General features: G+C 47.1%; 1 long non-coding RNA gene across 1 annotated transcript; it reads right to left on the bottom strand.

Moving 5' to 3' along the window:
- Nucleotides 1-22869: 22869 nt before the first annotated feature.
- On the bottom strand, nucleotides 22870-25363 carry LOC113896900. The gene is made up of 4 exons (XR_003512174.1): nucleotides 24738-25363; nucleotides 24155-24210; nucleotides 23644-23761; nucleotides 22870-23340 (listed from the first exon to the last, which is right to left on the bottom strand). It is a non-coding gene; the product is annotated as an uncharacterized LOC113896900 (long non-coding RNA).
- Between the last annotated feature and the right edge of the window lie 348 nt (nucleotides 25364-25711).

Here is a 25711-nt window from a genome sequence, read left to right as displayed (position 1 = left end):
CCACACAGGGAGTGGTGTAGGCCTACGTTGCTGACAGGAAGATTTTGCCTGCTGCTAAGTCGCTTCAGTCGTGTCCGACTCTGTGCGACCCCATAGATGACAGCCCACTAGGCTCCTCTGTCCCTGGGATTCTCCAGGCAAGAACACTGGAGTGGGTTGCCATTTTCTTCTCCAATGCATGAAAGTGAAAAGTGAAAGTGAAGTCACTCAGTCGTGTCCGACTCTTAGCGACCCCATGGACTGCAGCCTACCTGCAGCCTACTCCTCTGTCCATGGGATTTTCCAGGCAAGAGTACTGGAGTGGGTTGCCATTGCCTACTTTACCCTTTATCAGGAAGAAGAAAATTCTCTACCCCATGACAGTCCAGCCAATTAGAGACTGTAGCAGTACAAGCAATGAGAAGCCTCCACACTTTGGACTTACAGAGTTCTTCCAGTGGATTCTGGTTATTACAGCCCCTCCCAACTCTTCTCTTTTCCTGTTGAAAGCAAGTTCCCCTGCCTTGCTCTCTGGATTCCCCTGTGAGTAAGTGAGTGAGTAAAAGTCGCTCAGTCATGTCCAACTCTTTGCAACACTATGGACTATACAGTCTATGGAATTCTCCAGGCCAGAATACTGGAGTGGGTAGGGTAGCCTTTCCCTTCTCCAGGGGATCTTCCCAACCCAGGGATAGAACTCAGGTCTCCTGCATTGCAGGCGGATTCTTTACCAGCTGAGCCATGAGGGAAGCCCGGATTCCCCTGTGGTACATCATAATCATATCTCAAATGACAATTCCTCTGGGCTTTCCTGAATAAAGTTGCTTTTGCTGGTAAAATAAATGGGTGTTATAATATTAAAGTTGACATTTTTGGTGTCAGAAGTGGGGTTCAAATGAGGCAAATCTTGAGAGGTGATGGACCCCCAGAACTGAATGAGGTACTCACACCAAACCCCTGTGCTCCTTGCTTCCATGAGTGGCCTCCTGTTTTCAGTTTGGTGGGTCTTCTCTGAGATTTCAAGTTTTGCTCTTTGTGCATTTTGAGTTCTCTGACTTTATTCTGGATGCAGAAAGGCTTTGTCCCATCAGGGAAAAGATTTCATCTTTTCTAATTTAAGGTTTTGTCCTTGGCGAGTATTTAGTTGTTTCCTGAAGTGCAAGGTAGTGAGGTTCTCTTTGGGAGATCAGATTAACTGAAATCCAAGAATTTTTGTTTTTAGATTCCTTTCGGGATTTGGACTAGGACTCTAGCAACTTATGTTTTCAGAAGAGTTTAGGAAAATGGGATCCCAGTCACCTAAATGCTGTAAGGGCAGCCCTCCTTTGGGGACTCAGGCTCACTTGATGTTTAAAAACTGTGACCTCCTACAAGCACATCTTTAAACTAAGTGGTCTGAACAAACTAAGAGTGGTTTCACATTACAATGGTCATTATGGAGAACTTTCAATTTCTCCAAATTCATTTTTTCTTAAGATTAAATTGGAGTAGTGCAGTTCTAAAATTAAGCTAAACGAATGGTATATTTATTTTCATTGGTATGCAGAAGCTTCCAATTGTGCACAAAAAATCTAAAATTGCCTCTTTGCAAGATACCCATTTCTACGTTGGCTGGAACAACTAAAAAGCTAAGAAAAGAATAAAATGGCTTGATCAAATGAATTTTGGGAACAGTAAGTTAAACAAAGTGAGTCGAGTTTCTTTATGTTAGGTCTTAGCATAAGGCATTGTCTCTAGGACTGTGCATTATCTCCCAAACTTTTTCAACTATAGCTCCCTTCCCCTGCTTTTCCCCCACAGCATCTCAGGGAACGAGCTTTCTGTGGAACACACTGTGGAAATACTGGCTATGACGGATTAGAGGACAGAATCCAAACTCCTTGGTCTAGCCACTGAGGCTGTGTTGTCTTGGCTTCAACAGTTGTTGAACCTTATTTTCTTTCCTGAACGCTTTGCCCCAGGAAACTTAAACCTACTCGTCGTGCCTGCCTATTGATGCTTCACTGCTTTTGGACACTTCATGTTCTTCCTTCTACCTCTGAAGCCCTTTTTCCTCTTCTTTTCTTTTTTACAGATTTTTTAAAATGTGGACTGTTTTTAATGTCTTTATTGAATTTGTTACAATATTGCCTGTATTTTATGTTTTTTTTTTTTTGGCCATGAGGCATGTGAGATCTTAATTCTCTGACCAGGGATCAAAACCATGCCCCCCTGAACTGGAAGGCAAAGTTTTAACAACTGGACCACCAGGGAAGTGTCTTCTTCTTTACCTACTGAAATGTATCTGCCCTTTCAAGCCCAACTCAGTGCCAACTCAGAGACTTCTGGGAAGTCTCATCTGAAACAACATGATGTTTTTAACAAATGTGGGGTGGGGGTTGCCAAATAGAGGTGGGGAGTGAGATATACGGGCTTCCCAGGTGGCACAATGGTAAAAAATCTTCCTGCCAAAGCAGGAGACGCAAGAGACGTGGGTTTGATCCCTGGGTCGGGCAGATGCCCTGGAGTAGGAAATGGCAACCTAATCTAGCGTTCTTGCCTGGGGAATCCCATGAAGAGAGGAGCCTGGTGGGCTATAGTCCCTGGGGTCACAAAGAGTCTAATTTGACTGAGCATGCACACAGAGGGAGATACAAGCTATTTGGTATAGATAGCTCGAGGATGTATTGTACAACATGGGGAATATAACCAATATTTGTAATAACTGTAAACAGAAACTAATCTTCAAAAACTGCATAAATTTTTTAAGAAATAAAAAGATCATGATAAAACTACATTATATAAAATTCACCATCATAGCCATTTTTAAGTGCACAGTTCAATGACATTGAGAACATACATATTATTGTATAACCACCACCACCACCCGTCCATAGAAGTCTACATCTTATAAAGCTGAAACTGTACCCATTAAACCATAACCCCATATTGCTCCCCTCAACTCCACCCCCCAGGCACCCACCATTCTACTTTCAGTCTCTATGAATCTGACTACTGTAGGACCTCATATGAGTGGAATCAAACAGTATTTGCCCTTTCGTGACTCGTTTATTTCACGTAGCATAATGTCTTCAAGTTTCATCCATGTGGTAACACATGTCAGAATTTTGTTCCTTTTTAAGGCTAAGTAATATTGTATGTATATACTGTGTTTTGGAGAAGGCAGTGGCACCCCACTCCAGTGTTCTTGCCTGGAAAATCCCATGGACGGAGGAGCCTGGTAGGCTGCAGTCCATGGGGTCGCTAAGAGTCGGACACGACTGAGCGACTTCACTTTCACTTTTCACTTTCATGCATTGGAGAAGGAAATGGCAACCCACTCCGGTGTTCTTGCCTGGAGAATCCCAGGGACGGGGGAGCCTGGTGGGCTGCCGTCTCAGGGGTCGCACAGAGTCGGACACGACTGAAGTGACTTAGCAGCAGCAGCCGCAGACTATGTTTTCTTTATTGATTCATTTGTTGATAGACACCTGGGTTGCCGTCACCTTTTGGCTGTTGTGAATAATGCTTCGAACATGTGTGTTACAAATATGTGTTTGAGTCCTTGCTTTCAATTTTTTTGAATTTATACCCAGCCGTGGGATTGCTAGATCTCGTGGTAACTCTATTTTTAATTTTTTGAGGAACTGCTATACTCTTTTTCACAGTGGCTGTATTATTTTACGTTCTTGATAATACATGACCTTTTTTTACAGTACTCTGTGTTAGGTATTACTTTCCATTATGCTTTTAGTCACGGATACAAGTCTTTTCTTTCCTGATTATAAGTTCCTAAAAGGTAAGATCCATGTCCAATTTTTCTGTTTCCTCCCAGGTTTCTATATAAGTGTCTTAATATTGTGCTTATAGATATTCTGCCCCTTAATGCTGGTGCTTTACTCGTTATTGAAGGGCTGACTTTCTTTTTTTTTTTTTTTAAGCTGTTTTATTTTATTTTTAAGTATGTAGCTGGCTGCACTGAGTTTTAGTTGGGGCGTGTGGGATAAATTCCCCAACAAGGGATTGAACCCAGGCCACCTGCATTGGGAGCTCAGAGTCCTAACCACTGGACCACCAGGGAAGTCTCGAAGTTCTGAATTTCTGTGCCGCCAATAACCCATCAATGATTCACAAGTAGTCACACAAAACGGCCATATCATAGTCTTTCTGCTCTTCATCATGGTAAATGAAGTGTCTACTAAAGGATCTCAAGGAATACCAAGATGTTGATTTGCACCAAGAATATTGTCCTGATGCAATGAAGTGCCCTAAACACTGAGCAGAGATGGTACTTTTCCAGTGTTAGCTACTTATTGCATCAGAACAAACTCACCCCACAGACAAATTCACAAAGATGCACTATGCATCTCATACACATGTGCTACGTATTGTTCAGCCACTAAGTTGTGTCTGACTCTGTGACTCCATGAACTTCAGCACACCAGGCTTCCCTGTCCTTCACTATCATTGCTCAAACTCATGTTCATTGAGTTGGTGATGCCATCCAACCATCTCATTCTCTGCCTCCCTCTTCTCCTCCTGCCCTCAATCTTTCTCAGCATCAGGGTCTTTTCCAATGAGTCGGCTCGTCTCATCAAGCAGACGAAGTACTGGAGCTTCAGCTTCAGCGTCAGTGCTTCCAATGAATATTCAGAGTTGATTTCCTTTAGGATTAACTGATTTGATTTCCTTGCTGTCCTTGGGACTCTCAAAAGTCTTCTCCAGCACCCCACTCCCAAAATCCATAAGTTGAACCTTAATCTCCAGTGTGTTGGTGTTTGGAGGTGGGGCTTTTGTGAAGTAATTGGATTTGGATGAAGTCATGGGGGTGGGGCCCAAATGATGGGACTGATGCCCTTATAAGGGGATAAAGAGACCACAGCCATGTGAAGACACTGTCTGCAAGCAAAGAAGAGGGTCCTCACCAGAATCAAATTGAGTGGCATCTTAACCTTGGACTTCAAGCCTCCAGAACTGTGAGAAATAAATGTCTGTTTTTAAAGCCACTAAGTCCAGGGTATTTGTTGTGTGTGCATGTGTGTATACTCAGTCAGTCGTGTCCAACTCTTTGCCACCCCATGGACTGTAGCCCACCAGGCTCCTCTGTCCATGGGGTTTTCCAGGCAAGAATACTGGGATTTTCCAGGCAATAGTACTGGAGTGGATTGCCATTTCCCTCTCCAGGGGATCTTCCCAACCCAGGGATTGAACCCAGGTCTCCTGCATTGTAGACAGATGCTTTATCATCTGAGCCACCAGGGAAGTTCTAAGAATACTGGAGGGGGTTGCCATTTCCTCCTCCAGGGGATCTTCCTAGCCCAGGGATCAAATGCACACCTCCTGCATTGGCAGGCAGATTCTTTACCACTGAGCCACCTGTGAAGCCCATGGCATTTGCTATAGCAACCCAAATTGACTAAGACAGGATACAAAACTGAAAGGGTTCCAGGAGGCTCCTGACCTGGCTCCTCCAAGGTCAGGGTTGCTAACCTTCCTGCTTCCATATTCATCCTAGAATCTGGCTTCTCTGAGAAATGAAGATGTTGCAAATCTCCATCTCTCCTGCCTGATAAGGAAGCAAGATTGAATGGGAAACAGGTCCTCAACTATTTTGGGAAGATGTTCACCCACCCAGAAGGCTGGTCTTTCTGTTTCTTTCTTCCTATTTCTCTCCCATGGTTACTATCCCTCTTTCCTCAGGTTAACATTTAACTTGAAAAAAAAAGTCAGCTACTTAGAATTTTGAGCAAATGTTAATCACCACCAGCAGTCTCAGTAATCTGCTTTTACCATTTCTCCTGAGGTGGGCAGGCTAATTTAGCTTGTCAGTGGAGGCTTTGTCTGCTATTAACCTCTTCACCTCTTTGTCTTTCTCTGGTCTACTTGCTTTTGCAGGGTTTAATTGGATTAGGGTTAGGGTCTCAGAGACTTTCAGATCTGGAGCTTTTATTAGATGAGACAGTGGAAAACAGGAGGCATGGAGAGGAGGGCAGTAATTTAATGCCTGGCTCACAGGAGAGAATTAAATCCTGAATTAGTGAGACCCGGGGGCAGAGCCCCTCCATGGGGGTTTCCTTTAGGTCCCAAATTACTCTACTCAAGGCATATGCATTGCTATACCTGGGAGAGGTGAGCATAGGCATTTCTGGCTCTTCTCTCCCTTTTTTTCTTGTGTAGGGAGGAGACAAGAAATACTGGTGGCTTGCTAGGGAGAGAGACAGCACAGTAAGTCATAAGCAGTGCCGTGTTGTGAAAAGCACCAAATGTTATACAGTTGGTGGAAAAAAAAGTAACGATTTATGGTCTCCACAGAAGCTTCTGTCATAACACTAAACTTGGACTCTGAAGTGTGCTGGGAACTTGTTTGGAGGGTTAGGAGAAATGGCCAACATTTCAAACCACAGAACTCCAGAGGATGTGATGGACTCAGTGCTGAGGTCTTCCAAGGAAGGGGGATGCAGGAGGGAGATACCAATTGGTGGGTTGGAGTAATCCAGGAATAAGCTATTCTACTGGAACCTCCATCACACGGGGTGTGCACGGCACAACTTCAGATGCACCATTCATAGGACACTGGCGGTAATACCAGTGATATTACTTGGTCAGGACTTATTTCTAGGCAGCTGTCCCTCCCTCCCTTCCATAGGAGCTCCATGTACACGCTTAACTCACATTTGACCAATCGGGGTTTCCTGTGCTTTTGGTTAAGTTCATTGGTCCACGGGTAGGCACTTAACTTAATCTGAGCTATAAAATATAAAGTCTGGGAAATCCCAATGGCCATGTTTCTTGCTGTGTAGACCTGGGAAGCAGAGGCTAGTTTGAAGAAAGAGAGAAGAATTAAATATGTGCAGAGAGGAGCAGATGCTGGAGACATAGAGAAAGATGTCTGAGTCTATGTTTCTAGCTGTCCTTGAGTAACAGCTGGATTCTGTGGGATGATAAATCCCGCTTTCTGTTTAAGCTGGTTCAAATTGTGCTTCTGTAGCTTGAAATCAGAGTTCTGAATAATATGCTAGAAGTCAGGGTCAGGGTTGTGAGTCTATTGTTCTTCTTAAACCTTTATTGAATTTGTTATAGTATTGCCTCTGTTTCATGTTTTGGTTTTTCAGCCACAAGGCATGTGGGATCTTAGCTTCCTGACCAGGGATCAAACCCTCACCCCCTGCACAGCAAGTGTGGAGTCTTAACCACTGGACTGTCAGGAAAGTCCTTTTACTGTTAAGTCCTTTATCAGATTTGCAGCAGGAGTTCCCCAGAGATTAAGGCTAGCTCTCAGAAATTAGACGCAGGCGAGATGTAAGAAGGGTTTCAGAGACCCAACCAAGGAGGCCAGTTTGAGGATTTAAGCACAAACTGCCAGAAGATAGAGGACAGTCAATGGGCATGCAGGTGACCAGCTCAATGACTTGATACCCATCTTAGGACAGAAAGACTGTACTCAGTGGGTAAGGGACTGCTGCCTCCACTCCATTTGTCAGAACATCCTAGGATTTGCCAACATAATTGTCACAGCATTGGCAAAATAACAAATAACCTGATTTAAAAAATGAACTGAGGCCTTGAATTGACATTTTGCTAAAGAAGACATACAAATGGCTAGTAAACACTTGAAAAGATTCTCAACATCACTAATCTTTAGGGGAAATGCAAGTCAAAAATCACAATGAAGCATCATCATCAGGTTGGCTACTAAAAATGAAAAAACAAAACAATCCCCCCTCCCCCACCCCGCCCCGCCCCTCCCCCCCAAACCAGAAAATAAGTGTTGGCAAGGATGTAGAGAAACTGAAACTCTTGTGTGTTGTTGCTAGAAAGGCAAATGGTGCAACCACTGTGGAAAACAGTATGGAGGGTCTTCAAAAAATTAAAAACAGAATTCCTATGTGCTGTGGACTGAATTGTGTCTCCCTCCAACCTCAGCTTTGTAGGCTGAAGCCCTGACTCCCAAGGTAATGGTATTCGGAGATGGCAAATGGTGCTTGGGAGGTGATTGTGTTCAGGTGAGTGGGGTCATCATGATGGCCCATGTAGGACCAGACCAGAGCCTCCTCTGTCTCTCTTTGCCACGTGAGAACACAGCAAGAAGGCAGCCATCTGCAAGTCAGAAACAGGGCTTTCACTAGAACTCGACCACGCTGGCACCCTGCCTTGGACTTCCAGCCTCCAGAATGGGGAGAAAATAAATTTCTGTTGTTTAAGCCAGCCAGTCTGTGGTATTTTGTTATGGCAGCCTGGGCTGACTAAGACACTATATGACCCAGCAATTCCCACGTGCAACCTGGCCCCGCACTTTCTTTCTGCTACATTGTCATTATTACCTATGCTTTGTTCTGCAAATCCTCCCCACCCCAGGACGATGCTCTTGTTCATCTTACTATTTAAGCTGCTCCCCCCACTCCCAAATTCTACCTCTTGAAATTTCCCTCATTGTCTTATTGGAAAAGGCATCTCATTTATCTGAACTCCTCCAGCATTTTGACTTTTCTCTTGTACGATATTAACCACGTTTGGTTTCATCGTAATTATTTAAGTATTTCTTAATTTCTTCTACTGGACTCAAAGATTATGGAGGGCAGGGAAGGAGGGGGCCCTAAATATCCACAAATTCCTCCTGGCTGATATTGAACAGCAAGATTTCAATAAAATTGCTTGCAAATGAATCCAGGGAGCAGAGATTTATAATCAAGAGCACAAGAATTAGCACAGGGATAAATTTAGGGTGTTCCTCTCACATCAACCTTCTCCCATATCCAGCGGTCTCTAAATACGCACCCAAGTCGGTCACGGGTGTGTCTATGTCAGTTCTGTCTTTCCTTCTGCACAGATGTACCAAGTGAGTGTTTCCAAGACTAATCCTCCACAAAAGCCTTACTAACCTCACTCCTTACACACATCAGTTCAGTTCAGTTCAGTCGCTTAGTCATGTCCTACTCTTTGCAACCCCATGGACTACACACCAGGCCTCCCTGTCCATCACCAACTCCTGGAGCTTGCACAAACTCATGTCCATTGAGTTGGTGATGCCATCCAACCATCTCATGCTCTGTTGTCCCCTTCTCCTCCTGCCTTCAACGTTTCCCAGCATCAGGGTCTTTTAGGCACACAGGCAAATAATCCTGGAAGACTTCTAAAGTTACAGTGGGGAAAATCAGGGAGAAGCTTCTGGGAAATAGCCCTATCAGTGACAGCAAAATTGTCCCTGTAGAGGCCCTGGAGTTGCTGTGCTTGGGCTCGTTTCACAGGCTATGTGTGAAGCAAATGACAGCCTGGCAGCCAATCTGGAGTCTGAGGGAGGAGAAGGCACTGCTCCCTATTCCCATCTGGGGAGAGAAGGGGCCCTAAGAGCAATGGCTCAGTTCAGTTCAGTTCAGTTCAATTGCTCAGTCGTGTCTGACTCCTTGCGACCCCATGAATCACAGCACGCCAGGCCTCCCTGTCCATCACCAACTCCCAGAGTTCACTCAAACTCATGTCCATCGAGTTGGTGATGCCATCCAGCCATTTCATCCTCTGTCGTCCCCTTCTCCTCCTGCCCCCAATCCCTCCCAGCATCAGAGCCTTTTCCAATGAGTCAACTCTTTGCATGAGGTGGCCAAAGTATTGGAGTTTTAGCTTCAACATCAGTCCTTCCAATGAACACCCAGGACTGATCTCCTTTAGGATGGACTGATTGGATCTCCTTGCAGTCCAAGGGACTCTCAAGAGTCTTCTCCAACACCACAGTTCAAAAGCATCAATTCTTCAGTGCTCAGTTTTCTTCACAGTCCAACTCTCACATCCATACATGACCACAGGAAAAACCATAGCCTTGACTAGACAGACCTTTGTTGGCAAAGTAATATCTCTGCTTTTGAATATGCTATCTAGGTTGGTCATAACTTTCCTTCCAAGGGGTAAGTGTCTTTTAATTTCATGGCTGCAATCACCATCTGCAGTGATTTTGGAGCCCCCCAAAAATAAAGTCTGACACTGTTTCCACATCTATTTCCCATGAAGTGATGGGACCAGATGCCATGATCTTCGTTTTCTGAATGTTGAGCTTTAAGCCAACTTTTTCACTCTCCTCTTTCACTTTCATCAAGAGGCTTTTGAGTTCCTCTTCACTTTCTGCCATAAGGGTGGTGTCATCTGCATATATGAGGTTATTGATATTTCTCCCGGCAATCTTGATTCCAGCTTGTGCTTCTTCCAGCCCAGCGTTTCTCATGATGTACTCTGCATGTAAGTTAAATAGGCAGGGTGACAATATGCAGCCTTGACATACTCCTTTTCCTATTTGGAACCAGTCTGTTGTTCCATGTCCAGTTCTAACTGTTGCTTCCTGACCTGCATATAGGTTTCTCAAGAGGCAGGTCAGGTGGTCTGGTATTCCCATCTCTTTCAGAATTATCCACAGTTTATTGTGATCCACACAGTCAAAGGCTTTGGCATAGTCAATAAAGCAGAAAGAGATGTTTTTCTGGAACTCTCTTGCTTTTTCGATGATCCAGAGGATGTTGGCAATTTGATCTCTGGTTCCTCTGCCTTTTCTAAAACCAGCTTGAACATCTGCAAGTTCACGGTTCACATACTGCTGAAGCCTGGCTTGGAGAATTTTGAGCATTACTTTACTAGTGTGTGAGATGAATGCAATTGTGCAGTAGTGTGAGCATTCTTTGGCATTGCCTTTCTTTGGGATTGGAATGAAAACTGACCTCTTCCAGTCCTGTGGCCACTGCTGAGTTTTCCAAAGTTGCTGGCATATTGAGCGCAGCACTTTCACAGCATCATCTTTCACGATCTGAAATAGCTCAACTTGAATTCCATCACCTCCACTAGCTTTGTTTGTAGTGATGCTTTCTAAGGCCCACTTGACTTCACATTCCAGGATGTCTGGCTCTAGGTGAGTGATCACACCATCGTGATTATCTGGGTTGTGAAGCTCTTTTTTGTATAGTTTTTCTGTGTATTCTTGCCACGTCTTCTTAATATCTTCTGTTTCTGTTAGGTCTATACCATTTCTGTCCTTTATCGAGCCCGTCTTTGCATGAAATGTTCCCTTGGTATCTCTAATTTTCTTGAAGAGATCTCTCATCTTTCCCATTCTGTTGTTTTCCTTTATTTCTTTGCATTGATCACTGAGGAAGGCTTTCTTATCTCTCCTTGCTATTCTTTGGAACTCTGCATTCAGATGCTTATATCTTTCCTTTTCTCCTTTGTACAGGAGACAGGGATCAAGACCATCCCCATGGAAAAGAAATTCAAAAAAGCAAAATGGCTGTCTGACAAGGCCTTACAAATAGCTGTGAAAAGAAGAGAAGAGAAAAGCAAAGGAGAAAAGGAAAGATATAAGCATCTGAATGCAGAGCAATGGCTAGTGAGTGTTTATTGAGCACTGACCATATGCCAGGTATTATGCTGAAACCTGCATTACCTGATGGGAGAGCCACTAACTACATGTAGCTATGGAGCTCTTGACAGGTGGCTACTGCAATTGAAGAACAGACCTTTGATATAATTTAAGCTTAAAAACAAATACTCTAGGGACTTTCCTAGTGGCCTAGTGGTTAAGAATCTGCCTGCCAATGCAGCTGACACAGGTTTGATCCCTGGTCCAGGAAGATGCCACATGGCGGGGGTTGGTGGTAAATAAACCCATGCACCACAACCACTGAGCCCACACTCTAGAGCTCGTCCCCTGCCACAAAAGAAGCCGCCACAGTGCGAAACCGGCACACCCTAGCTAGACAGTAGCCCCTGACCTCCACCACTAGAGAAAGCCCGCACACAGCAGCCAAGACCAGCACAGTCAAAAATAAATAAATAAGCAAAAATGTAATGAAAGAACTCATTTGGAAAATAGCAAGTACTCTCCTGGGTTATTAGAAAATACTTTTAAATGGTTGGAACTACGTTGGGTGTGTGAATTAGTTCTTCAACTCTAGATTGTATGAAGTCTAATAGGAAGCTATCTGTTGAAAATTCAGTAACTGAACTGGGTAGCATGGTGAGTATTAGTTACACATCGGATTTTGAAGATGTAGCCTGAATAAAAGAATGTTACATGTCGCATGAATAGTTTTTACTCTGATTAACATGTTGAAATTATTTGGGGTTCTATGTATTGGGTTAAATAAAATATATGATTAAAGTCAATGTTATACGTCTCTTCACTTTTTAAAATGCGGCTACCAAAGAGATTTAAGTTTTGTATATATTTGCATTATATTTCTATTGAACAGTGCTAAATGTTTTAAGGGGGATGACAGAGGATGAGATGGTTGGATGGCATCACCGACTCAATGGACATGAGTTTGAGCAAACTCCAGGAGATAGTGAAGGACAGGGAAGCCTGGCATGCTGCAGTTCACGGGGTCGCAAAGGGTTGGACATGAGTGAGCGACTGAACAATAACAAAATGTTTTTAACATGCATTATCTAATTTAATCCATAAAACAGTTCTATGAAGTAGACACCATTATTATCATTACCTTTTTGCAAAAGACATTCAGAGAGATTTAGCAACTTACCCAAAGTCATTACATTAGGCTGTGCTCTCTCTGGGGGCTGGGCCTGGGTCTAGGGGGCCCTCTGTGACTCTGGCCTCTGCTTGGGTGCCAGAATCACGAAGGGTCTCATATGCAGACTTTTTGGTAATACTTTTGGAAGATGCTGTACAGACAGCATAGGTACAGTAACAGAACTGAAAGCAGATATTAATCATTTAATTTCAAATTCTTAACTCTAAGCATGAAAAAGACATCACGATTTTGGTAACTCTTGCTTTGGCATTTCTTAATTTTGGAATAGCCTGGGAGCCTCAGGAAATGGAAGGGACCAAATCTCTCCAGACTCCTGAGAGACCCTGGTATCACATTAAATAATTTTCCTAGCCGTCCCAAATGCTAGGGAGAGCTTTTAGTCAGTCGTATGAGGAGGGATTCAGGAACTGGATAAGACAGGTTTATCGAAATAGGGGTGGGTACAGGCGGGTGGCGGAATCATGCTCCTAACTTCTTGGGCTAGGCTGTCGCTCTCGATTAATCATCCCGGCAAAGGCAGCAAGATGCTGAGGCAGAAGGGAAAGAGAGGAAACCCAGACTTTCTCCAACACCAAGTTTTCTGAGAGGCTAGAGGGAACCCAGGAAGGCTCTGGCAAGATTCGAACCTACTGGCTTCAAGCTCACTAACAAAAGTCACAGCCCACTCGATTCCTCGCCCTGAAAGAATCTGCTCTGGATCCTGGCTTGGCACTGTTTTCAGCGTTGCTACTCCAAGAAAAACGGATGCTGTCAGGGTTATCAAGGAGATGATGGAATTCCACTTAGACCAGGGAAGGCTGGCTAGGGAGAGGAGAGTGAACAAAAACAGCGCAGGGAGGTACGTAAGCCACGTGCTGCATCCTGACGGGCTATGAGTCTATACTTAACCAGCTTTAAAACCGAAGAAAAAGCCCAGAGTCAGCGACAGAGATATCAATAGTTAACGGATGGGGGACATCCCTGGTGGTGCAGTGATGGAGTATCCACCTGCCAGTGCAGGGGACATAGGTTCCATCACTGGTCTGGGAAGATTCCATATGCCACGGAGGCCATGCACCCCCACCACTAAGCCGTGCTTTAGGGCCTGGGAGCCGCAAGCACTGAATCCCACACGTAGAAGTGGTGCTCCACAACGAAGACTAGCCCCCGATTGTTGCAACTAGAAAGAGCCTGCGCAAAAGCGATGAAGACCCAGCACAGCCAAAAATAAAATCAATTTTTAAAAATAGTTCATGGATGGGGAAACTTACATGTCTGGAGCAAGATCCTGGGGCAACACCCCATTGTGTGGGGCAGGCGGTGGGCAGGAAATGGCAGCGGTTTTCCCTGAGGGTGGTGAGGGGAGAGGTTACTGGTGATGGTGGTAATTGATGTCAGCTGGGCTTGTTGGTGAGCAGGGAAACCAGCAGAGGAGCAAAATCTTCCCCTTTGAGGAGGAGCCATCGAGGTGGGGCTGTTCTGATCCAAAGATTAGGGCAATCACCAGCTGGGGCCAGGGCAAGTATGTAGGAAGGCCAGTCATTTGAATAGGGTTTAGGTGAAGCAGGAACTGGTGGAGCAGGGAATGTTCCGAGAGCAAGGGAACAGCCATCTTGGGTAGCCTGATCTTATACAACTTGATTCCCAGGTTCACCAGCTTAGAGTCTATTTTGAGTCACTGTAGGGAACTGGGCTCGCTGGGTCACAGCTTCCAGTGTTTAATCAAATAATTAAGTGTGACTCTTTATGGAACAGTAAAATCAGAATTCCCAATTATGCAAACTGACATGAGCAGACTGGCCTTAAATGTAGTGGCCTTAACCTAGACTGATAGCATATAATATGCAGAAGTCACAGGTATCTCAGTTCAAGGCTCAGGGTGCTCTTACCAGCCTTCAATTGGGAGAGGAAACCAAAGAGGGTTCCCCTGAGGTTCTTTTTTTTTATTTGGCTGCCCCAGGTCTTAGTTGCAGCACTTGGGATTTTTGTTTCAGTATGCAGAATCTTTTAGTTGAGGCACACAGGATCTAGTTCCCCGACCAGGGATTGAATCTTGGCCCTTTGCATGGGGAGCGCCAAGTCTTAACCACTGGACCACCAGGGAAGTCCCCACCTGGGGTTCTTGAAAAGTGTTTTCTTATTAACTGTGTCATATGTTAGGGCTACCCTGGTGGCTCAATGGTAAAGAACCTGCCTACCAATGCACAAGACACGGGTTCGATCCTTGGGTTGGGAAGATCTTCTGGAGATGGAAATGGCAACCTATTCCAGTATTCTTGCCTGGGAAATCCCATGGACAGAGGAGCCTGGTGGGCTACAGTCCATGGGGTTGCAATGAGTGGACACAACTTAGCAACTAAACAGTAACAATAATGAGTGTTTGGAGCATCAATATGTCTAGAAGGAAGGGGTGTTTTCCTCAAACAAATGGGGAAGTTGATGCTATTCTCCCCCCTTTTAGACACATTCACAAGAAACTCCAACCTAGATTCCACTTAGTGCCTAAGATGTAAATATCTCCAGGAAATTTGAGACAAAGCAATTCACGTATTTGTGTGATATGGCTTAACGTCACTGCTCTTCTCCTAACACCTCTTGACCATTGAAAATATACATATTTTCATGGGGCTGGGGGGAGGAGAGGAGAGAGAAACTGATATTTATTTATTTATGGCATACCCCTGTCAGGAAGGAGCTTCCCAGGTGGTGCTAGTAGTAAAGAACCTGCCCGCCAATGCAGGAGACGTGATTTGGGGGTTTGATCCCTGGGTTGGGAAGATGCCCTGGAGAAGGGCATGGCAAGCCAAGTATGGCAAGAACCCACGTATTATTGCCAAGAGAATCCCCATGGACAGAGGAGCCTGGCGGGCTACAGTCCATGGGGTTGCAAAGAGTCGGACATGACTGAATTGACTTAACTCGCACGCATCATTGGGGACACCTTGGTTGCAGTGTGAATTGAGGGTGGTGAAGGAAGAGATTTGAGTTGTAGGGGTTGTTAGAAAGGAGAACAAGTACTCTACAAGAAGGCAAAAGGGCTCAAAGGATATTTTTTTACTCCTTTTTCTTTTTTTTGCTGTGCTGGGTCTTCATTGCTGCATGGGCTTTGCTCTAGCTGAAGAGAGAGGGGGCTACTGTGGTTGCGGTGCACAGGCTTCTCATTGCCGTGGCTTCTCTTACTGCAGAGCATGGGGCTCTAGGGTGCTCAGACTTCAGTATTGCAGTTCCTGGGCTCTAAAGCACAGGTTCAGTAGTCATGGTGGGATTGTCCCGGATCTGGAATCAAACCTGTGTCTCCTGCGTTGGCAGGCAATGCTTTACCACTGAGCCACAAGAGAAGCCAAGTTTTTTTTCTTCTTCTTTTTTTTAACTCTTTGATTTTATGTGTGGGAATTGGCGTGTATGTGGTCTCTCAACCATGCATGAAGTATCTGAAAATCAAGTCCACACATCTGGATGAGTTAAGCAGGGCTGGGGCCAGCGGATAAACCAGAAACAGTTTTCAGCCCCTTCCTTGCCGATGAGGCCACTCTATTTTCTATCCAAGAGGTCTTCATGCATAATTGTAGTTTTTTTTGCAGCCAAAGAAGAAGGGCAGCTGCTGCTAATTTAATGACATCCAATTTAGGTGGTATTTATTGAGCCTTATGTGGAAGACACCTTCTTAACAATGTCCCAGCCTGACACAACACTCGCCCTCATGTTGGCCCAACAAGAAACCCACAGGATTCCCAGACCAGAATGAAGGCCTCCGACCCCCTCAGCAGTGGGGCAATACGAGGCCTCAGCCGTCACCAGCTGCTCTGACATTTTGCTTTCTCTCAGTTCAGTTCTGATGCTGACATGATACAGGTTGCTACAGAACTGTTAGAGGTAACTGAAAGAGCCTGCTAGAGCATTTAAAGCATTATTTCAAAATGGGGAAGAAGGGAAAAAAACAGGCCAAGAAGGATCTTGCTGGGAGGGGAGTTTGGGGCAGAATGGATACACATATATGTATGGCTGAGTCCCTTTGCTGTTCGCCTGAAACCATCACAGCATTGTTAATCAGCTATACCCCAAGAGAAAATAAAAAGTTAAAAAAATAAGGATCTCTCTGCTTGTAGTTCTGATTTTTCCTTTTATTTTCCTGTTTCCAGAGCACCCATAAGCGGAAGTGCTCACTTCCAGATATCAGTGAATTCTGGGCACACTAAATAAAACAAGGCAAAAGACATTTTTTTTTAAGGCAATAGCCCCTAATTGTGACCGCTCCACATGGTCAGGAAGTGAAGCAGGAGCGGTTTCCAGGGCATCCATGGGAGAGGAGACAAAAGCTTGCCTCTTTATCTCCGAAAAGGGTGCTTTTCCCAAATTGCTTTCTCCTTTCCCTCCTCGAAATGTGAAATGACAAGGTTCTAGCTCTCCGTGAATCGATGATGTTATATCAGGGTCCTAAGCTCTCAGGCCAGCCCCGGTTGGGCTCCTGGGGAAGTGAGGGAGGGCTGGGAATGGGGAGGGGGGAAGAAGGGGAGGCCTCCAGTGTCTTCTTCTCATGGAAAAGTGCTGCTCCAAATTCAACTCTATTCAATATCCTGTAATGAACCATAATGGAAAATTTTTTTAAAAAATGGCTCCAGAGAAAGCAAGCCCAGAAGTGGTGACTAGAGGAAGGAAAAACTTAGATTGCCTTTTTTATAAAGTCGGAATTACTGACTTCAAGGGCAAAGAAGAAATCTCCCTCAAAAGGAGAAAAAAAAAAAAAAAAGCCTGAGGGTAACTGCCCCCCTCCCTCCCCCACTGGGCTAAACGCTGGGACAAACAAACCAGAAGACGGATGTGCCCAGTAAATCATCTTGGGGTGGGGGAGGGGTTTGAATAGAGGCAAGGAAGAAACGCAGAAGCCAGGCCTAGTGTTCGCTGATTCCAGCAGAGGCCGTAAGCAGCAAGGGGCCCGGGCGATGGGCTACATAATTGGCTAACGAATAATAAAGCCAAAATTGGATATTAACAGCAATTAGTTTCTGTAGAGGCACTGGGGAAAAGAACTGTAGAAAACCCCACTGGGCCTTAAACCGAGGTGATGTGAAATTAAACCAGTGTCTCAATTAAATGGGAATAAATATTGCCACATCAATCTGGGGACGGGTGACAGGCTGAAGGGAAGCCCCCGGGTGACGATGTCTAGGTGCATCTTCCTGTGTGTTGCAAGCTATCCGTGGTGTGACCTTTGTCAGGCACCTTCTGCTCCTGACCTGTGTGTGTGGCCTCTGGTGGCCAACCGGCCCCTTTCCTTGGGTACGTCACCTTGGCTGCAGGACTCTGAAGAGGATTTTAAGGATCTGTTAATCCTATGGAGACTTGTATCACTAAGGCTGCACCGGGGTGGGCGCAGCAGCTGAGAAAAAGGAAGAATTGAGTTCTCTTACAAACGGAGACCAGGTCCAGTGGATGGAAGGGCCCTATCACTTTCTGTCTGGGTTGGAGGGCTGGGGTTTGGAGGTTCCCAGAACCAGCAAGAGGAAGTCAGACCCACTTCTCAGCCACTGGGTCCCCTCTGGCACGAAGGCTGCAGGAGAAATGTGTCTTTTTCTTCTGCATTGAGGGTTCTGCTGTTGTTTTGGCTTCTTTATAGAGTTGTGGGGGTGGGGTAAGGAGGGTGTTTGGGGAGGGCCAGGGCGTGTTGCTGGGGGTTGTGGGTCGCTGGGTCCCGGGGGAAGAAGCCTACGCCCTGGAGAGAGGATGGAGGAGGCTGGGTGGGCTTAAAGGGGGCTCCGGAGGATTCCACCCCAAAACCACCACTCGCCAAGGACTTTAACCCTTGCACTCTGCTGGTGGGAAGCCACAGGGATGGCTAAGAAGGGCTTTCAGGTCGAGTCCTCTCCCAGCCTGTTCCCAGGTACCCCCTTTCTGGCTCAGTCTGAGGCTTTCTAGAGTGAGGGATGAGCTGGTGAGCGCCATAGGGCCCGGGTAGACGATGAGAAGGCCCAGACGAGGATGAGGGGAGAGGGACCGAGGAGCCCGCACCCTGCCATCCCCGCGCAAAAGCCAGGATGGGAAGCTCTGGGGAGCTGGGAGGACAGGCTGTTTATCTGCCAAGGCCTTCCGTTGTGCCGGTCTTCGAATCTGAAGGTGTATCCCCGCCCTCCCTTCCTATCCGGACTCTGTAATCTTCTCTGTTGACCACTGTATGTCCATCTGTGAAACTAGAGAGCAGAGGTGCATGGAAAAGCAGCCTCTCCGGGGACTGTCCCACTGGGAGCCATGGGGAGAGGGTGCTCTGCCCTCTCCGTGTCAGTCCGGAAGCTTCGGGAAATGAGTGTGGACCTAGGTCTTTGGGTCCCCAACTTACTTGATATGAGCAAGGGAGAAAAAAAAAAAAAGGAAAGCAACTCTGTTCATCTTTGCCTGGCTCAATTTAGGGGGTCTCAGGGCATGAGCAGAAAAAGCAAAAGGTGTTGGCATGCAGGTCACTGGGAGCCTAGCACAGCGCCCCCTCTAGCCTGCAGCTCCTGGAAAGGGACTAACCCTAAACTGTAAGAACGTGGCATGAAGCAGCAAATGGAACCTGCAGCCTCCTAGGATCCTAGGTCTCTGTATTTGTGTATGTTTAAGAAATAAATAGATTGGATTTTAGTTTAAAATAAACCTCTCTCCCCCCTTTAATTTGGAGAAAGTCCCTAGTGATTCACAAGGTTTAATTTTTGGGGTTTATGCAGCCCTGACTCAGGTCCTCAGTTTTGGGGTATCATTTCCATTTTAAGGCAAACGGAAGGATTAGAAAATGAAAAGGTGAATCCATTGAGAGTTGCTGACACTTCATTTCTGACCCCTGGAACATTCCTTGTTCTCAATAAAGTCTGCTTTAAAAAAATTTTTTTGAGGCCATCTAAATTTGGCGGTTCTCTGCAGGCCTCCAGCAGACCCGCATACAGTGGCTCATAGCAGCACACATGGGCAGGAATGCATCTCGTTTGAAGTCTTTTTCTTGTTCTACGCCTGTATGGGAGATGCAATTATGTATTTTTTATATATATTTAAACTGAAGTCAAACTGAGTAAGACTTGGCAAAAACACCCAAATAAAAGAATTGTAGATTGGACTTGGAAGAAAACATCTTTATTAGGTATTAAAACTGTCATAATTGTTATTGACATACTCAGCACCGTGAATCAGCCAGGCAAGCCACAAACACAAGCCACCAGCACATCCCTCAGCCCCTATTGACTCACTAAACCCACCCACAGAGTAGCTGAGGAAGGGTGGTTCCATCTGTCCTAGGAAGAAGGCTTTACAGCTGCCCCCGGAGGACTCTCTTCTAAGGTTGGAACAAGGGGTGGGGATATTATGTAAGTTCGGTAGAAGGAAAGAGAAAATTATTTCTCTCCAGAGATAGGATAGGTGGATGGATTGTGTGTGTATGTGTTTGTGTGATTCAATACTTTCCGATAAATACCAGCAATAGATATAACTGTGTGAGAAAAATCTCCATTTATGTGTATATGAGCATATGCCTGCTGAGATATTACCCCTACTCCCAAATATTTATTTCTCTGGCTAAGGCTCAAGAGCCCACAAAAACTGTCCCCTTTCCCCACCCTGTGGGCAACAGGAATGTAGTGGTGATGGTCGGAATTTACCTTTGCCTTTGTTAAAAGTTCAGTTGCTTTTCTGCTTAGAGTTCTGGGCCTGGGCGGTCTCTGGCAGGGGAAAGAAGAGTGTTACCAATTTTTCCTTTGATACATTTCTAAATCCATCTTAAAGCATCTGATACTGACTCCTTGAGAAACCTATGAGCGGCCATCACGATGAGGACCATAATGATGCTTTTCACAACGAGGACCATAATAATGGTGGTGTGTGTGAACGATGGCATGGGTCTTCAGAGCATATTCAGTCGGCAAACTGCCTCAAACATGTCCCATATTTTAAAAAAAAAATAGTTTTTCCTTTATTTAAGCCGTAGGTTGTAATTAGAGGGGCTCAAATGGGTAGAGGTGAAGATATATCGAGAGTTAAAAGAAGACTTCACCTTCCAATACAGGGGGTGTAGGTTCCATCCCCAGTGGGGAGCCAAGATCCCATATGCCTCCCGGCCAAAAAACCCAAACAAAACAAAAGCAGTATTGTAACAAATACAGACTAAAAAAAAAAAAATGCTTTGAAAGAGCAGAAATTGTTAGGTTTCTTACCTAGGTATCGCTAGGCATAAACAAGCCTCTAACAGAGCCGAAAGATGCCAGGACTGACCTTCACCCCACACCTCTATTTGGTGCACACAGAAGGGGCCTTGAAATTACCCAGGGGAAAGAGTGGTGTATTCATCGCTGCCATTTCAGCCATTAAAGCCCCCTCCATACAAACACATTTCATAATGAGACCTGGTGAATACTGGAAAAGCCCCAACAAACCCAGAACACTCCCCACACATAAGAGCTTTCTGGAACAAGAGTTTACATAAGTAATAAAATAAAGCATGCCCCTCCCTCCTAATGATCTGCAGCAGGAAGCCGGAAGGCCTGGTCCATGGTGCCTGCGGTTTAAACTCTCAGGGAGAAGCGTGTTAGGTTTCCACCTTAGAGGGACATTACTTGGGAAAGGCGTCTGGAGATGCTGGCAGCAGGCACATCAGCAGAGGGCACGGCCACATCTGATGGAATTACAGGGAAGCAATTAGGGAGATAAAGCTCATTTACGTGAACAACTGTGGGGTCGAGGGTTGGTCATCAGAGGCTTAAGATCAGCCCCAAAGAACTGTCAGAGCAGCCCTCAGAGGAAGGAGAGGAGAACCAAAGAGGGACTGTTTAGAGGGAGGACTATTTTGAAGGCAGTGGCTGCGGGCGCCTCTTAAGACAACACTGGCTAAGGCTCAGGGGCCAGAGAAGCTGCTTTCTCTTCTGTCCTCCAGCCAGGCTGGCCTTCCGGGATCTGAAGGACAGCATTGCGCTTGCAGTTTGCATGATGTGGACTGCAGTCTCCTCTCTGCAGGGGTGAGCAGGTTCTGGTGCATTTCTGTCGGACCCAAAGAAGGTTCTGGAAGTGTCTAGATGGGGCACAGTGAACTTAATCTCACCTGACTCCAGACACTCCCTTAGGAGGGCAAAGGAAGAATCTAAGATACAACAATTACCCAATGATTGGCACATAGTAGGTACTACAAAAATATTCGGGAGGAAATAAGGCTAGGGGTCCATGAATACTAATTGACTGAGTGGACTAGGCTGAGGCTTTGGCGATGAAAGAGCTCCTCAGCAAGTTTCAGCGGAGACTCTTAGGTTTTGCTTACTGTGTCAGGAATCAAATAAAATCCTCAGCATCCCTTATGGCCTTGGCCTTGTAGAGACAGGCCCCTGCCCAGGGCGGGGAAAAGGGATGATCATAGCAGCCTTCCTAGGTAGGAAGATCCAGTTCTTGGCCTCCTTTCTCTGCAGGGACCTGCCCCGCCTCCATTTTCTCCACCTGGAAATGAATGAGTTTAGGTCTCCACCATCCACTGGAGCTCAAGGTGGGGGTGGAGGCGGTTAAAACAGAGTTAGAAGTGGGATGGGGCTGTGCCTGTGGAGAGCAGGGGGATCCGTAGGACCAACTGCTGCTCTAGGTCTGGTGATGTAGAGGAGGCTGATTTGGGTAGCAGGTTCTTCAGGAGGAGGGCAGGTTAACCCTTTGCATTCCCTGAATGGCCTCTTTCAAAAATAATCTTTCCTCACGGCCCCTCCTGTACACATTCTGGTTTTCCTTCTGTTGAGATTTTTAAAAGGCATGAACCCTCCCCTCCTCAACCCTTGGGTCCAGGTAGGTTCCTGTACCTCTCCCCCTCATCATTTCCCGGATCTCTGCCTACAACTGCAATCACAGCCGCAAAGAGGAAGTGAGCGGCTCCCCAGAGTCCTGGCCAGACTTTCAGCTCTCCAGGAGTTTGATGCTTCCCCCCTCCCCCTGTATCTCGATGACTTCCTTAAGCTTGTAACTACAGCTCCACAGCAGAGGGGGACAAATCCCTTTCCTACTCCCTTCCAGCGGGCTCCCCTGCCCCCACCCCAAGAGCAAGCAGAACCCAATATATCTGCAGCCCCAGCCCTGGCACAATCTGCCAGTCTCCTGGATGCCCGGTTATTTGTTTAAAGGGTAAACCAAAAGCTAAAACCAGAGCAAAAAAGCAGCCGTGAAGGAAGGTGTCGACCCTCATACAATGCACCCGGAGCCCAGAGAAAAATCTGCACAGGAAGCACTCCGCAATGCGCTCACAGCATCCTCCCGCCCCATCTGTGCTTGCACAGAGCTGTGTTTCCGTCACAGAATCAGCTTCTGTTTCTCTGAGTTTGTTTGCATCTCTAAGCCCCTGTCTGTCACAAGCTACACACCTCCCCACCCCAAAGGCTTCGGTTGGGGCAGCCCAGCCGGCGCGAGCCCGCGACCCCCGCCCCCCCATCCACCCCCACCCCCTCCCGAAGCCGCGGCGCTGAGCTCTGCGGAGGACGACTGGGCTCTGTGGATCCTTCCTCGCAGGGCCCTCGCGGACCGACGGGTGCTCAGCCAGCCCCATTCTTGGCATTCACCGCGTGCCTTAATTGTATGGACATTTAAATCAAGGTCCGCTGTGAACACGGAGAGAGAGGCCTTTCTCCTGAGGAAGGAGAGGAGGAAGGAAGGAAAGGTGGAAGAAAGCAGGGGGGCGGGTGGGGAGAAGATGGAATGAGAAAACGGGAAAAACAAGTAAAAAGCGGCGCGTGTGCGTGCGCACTGACAGCGGGGAAAGGCGTGGGGGTGGGGGAGCGCCGGGAGGAAAGGACCACAGCATCCTCTCTACCGCAGCTCCCCCAGTCACACAGACAATGAGATAACAGCGACGTCTTGCAAAGGCTCTTTGTTCTCCCCCATCCTTTCGGATCCAGGCTTTTTCCTGCAAAGCGGAGGGAGTGGTGGGTTGAGGGGTGTGGGTGTAAGTGGGAGACGGAGGGGTGCCTCCCCCCGCTTTAATTACCCGATTCCCCGCGCCCCTTCCCCGCACTTCGCCTCCCCTGTAGCCCCAGACAATGAAAAAAAAGAACCAAAAACACCCCACCAACCCCACCTCGCCTTAACGCAGCAAATCCTACCCACCCACTTCGCCCTCAGCTTTGCCCAGGAAACTGAGGGGGGCCGGGAGGGGGAAGACGAGGGGAAGGAACCCGCAGGGCAGCAGGCGCTCCGCTGCCGCCTTTACCTAGCTTGCTGAGTCCAGGCGCTACCCGGCCGGGCGTGCCGCAGGGGCGAGCTGCCGGGGTCCGGGGCCAGAATCTGGGGAATCAGCCTTCTAGAACTCGGTTGCTGCAGTCCTCTCGCTCAGGTCCCAAGTGGTGGAGGGGAAAAGGGAAAAGAAAAAAAAAAGAAAAAGAGGGGAAAAAAAAAAAAACCACCCATAAGACCAAGGCCCATCTGGCCTCTCAACAGCTTTGTCAAGTCTTGCATACGCTAAAATGCTAATGACCTAGATAGCTCATGCAAAATGCAGCAGGGAGGGAGGGAGCGAGGGAGGTGGGAGGGAGGAAGAGAAAGAGTGGGGGGGGGGCACAGCGAGGGAGGAGGAGACGCAGGGGAGGGGGGGGGAGGGAAGAAGAGAGGGAGGAGGCAGAGAGAGAGCGAAGGGGAGAGAGACTATATGTCTTCGAAACACCCCTACCACTCTCCCCACCCCACCCCACCCCACCCCACCCCAAACTGTCAACGGGCTTTACCAGGTGAAGGGTGGGCACAGATATAAAAGGTCACTCTTGTCTAATGCGCTGGATCCCTGGGTCCAAAAAAAAAAAAAAGAGCGGGGGGAGAGGATCAGAGGATGAGAGTCCCCAAAACCAAAGGATAATAAGACATTTTCAGCCTTTCCCTCTATACCCTCCTCTACCTCTCCACTCTGTTTACACACAAGTGAAACACTCCTTAAGTGTGTACATGGACATACCAATTTTCCATCAATTTCTCAGATCTCCTATCAACAGACACCAGTATTCTCATCCCCAGCAAAACTCATCCTGTGAATCCACAGAGGGGTTCAAAAAGACTCCTTCTTTTCGCAACCCTCCTCCACCTGGCCCATCCCTACTCACACTATCCCCTCAGCCCTCCGGCATCATCTTTGGGCTTCGACTCAGCTAAGCCTCCTGTTCCACAGTCTCCTCTTCAACGCCCAGATCTCGAGAGGGTGAGGCAGGGAGCAGCAAAGCCAAGTTAAGTCTATCCGATCTCCCACAGTTCCGCTCCCATACCCAGACAAACCACCAAATGGAACCCCTCCCCAACAATGACACCGTTCAATCATACCAAGAGGCTAAATAAAATTCGAGTCCCCTCGGAGGTCCGCACGCCGGGCGGACCGGAGATCACTCGTATTCCCGAGCTAGCGCTCCGGCTCGTCCCTTCTCGCCGAGCCCAAAGTGCTTTGTCCGGGGCGGGGGTGGGTGGGGGGTCCACTCAGGTCTTCGTCTTTTTGTTCTTCTTCTTGAGGGACTGGTCTCAGTCCGCGGCGTTCCAACGAAAGGCAGTACATCTACTGGAATAAAAAGGGATCAAGAAAATGTACATGCACATGAATGAAGGAGGGATGCGGAGAGGCGAAGGATGTCCGCACGTAGGGAGCGGCCGCCAGGGCCCGGCCCTAGTGGCTGCCTTCGCTGGGGAAGGGGCGGGCGGAGAGAAGGCGCTGGTGGTCGCTCTCCCTGGCAGGAGGAAATGATAACCATGATAAGAAGCATCATGGTGATGATCATGAGCACGATTAAAAAAAAAAAAAAAATTCAGAATCTCCCTTTGGTGAGCCAGAGCATGCGTGCAGGAAGGTCTGCACTGCTGGCGGAGGCGGCGGCCGGGGGGAAGGAGAGGCGAGCCGAGTAGGAGGCAGAGGTTGCGGCGGCAGCACCCTCAGATGAATAATAATAACGCGCAGCGCAAGTTGCGGTTCAGCCTGGAAATCCAGCCCTCCGCGTGAACTCGCGTCGAGCGCGGATTGCAGGGGATGGGGAAGAAGAGAGGGGGAGGGGAGGGAGGAGGACGGAGGGGGAGGAGGGGAGAGAGGAAGGCAGAGAGGGACAGAGAGAATTTGGAGCTTTTTCATTTATCCTTACCAAGCCCTAATCTCGCTCGCCGTCCTCTTTGGGTGAGGTCGATCCCCCTTTTAAAAATTATTATTCCTTTAACGGATTATTCAGCTAAAAGAAGCCACATCTGCTGACTGTACCGAAAACAAGAGGATTAGGAGCCGGTCCACAGAGCCGGGCCCGCAGCCCCCCACCCCCTCT

This window comes from Bos indicus x Bos taurus, chromosome 8 (genome assembly GCF_003369695.1).
Source record: "Bos indicus x Bos taurus breed Angus x Brahman F1 hybrid chromosome 8, Bos_hybrid_MaternalHap_v2.0, whole genome shotgun sequence".
Classification (NCBI taxonomy): Eukaryota; Metazoa; Chordata; class Mammalia; order Artiodactyla; family Bovidae; genus Bos; species Bos indicus x Bos taurus.
Note: the sequence above shows the minus strand (reverse complement) of the source record. Positions and strands in the feature narration are given on the sequence as shown.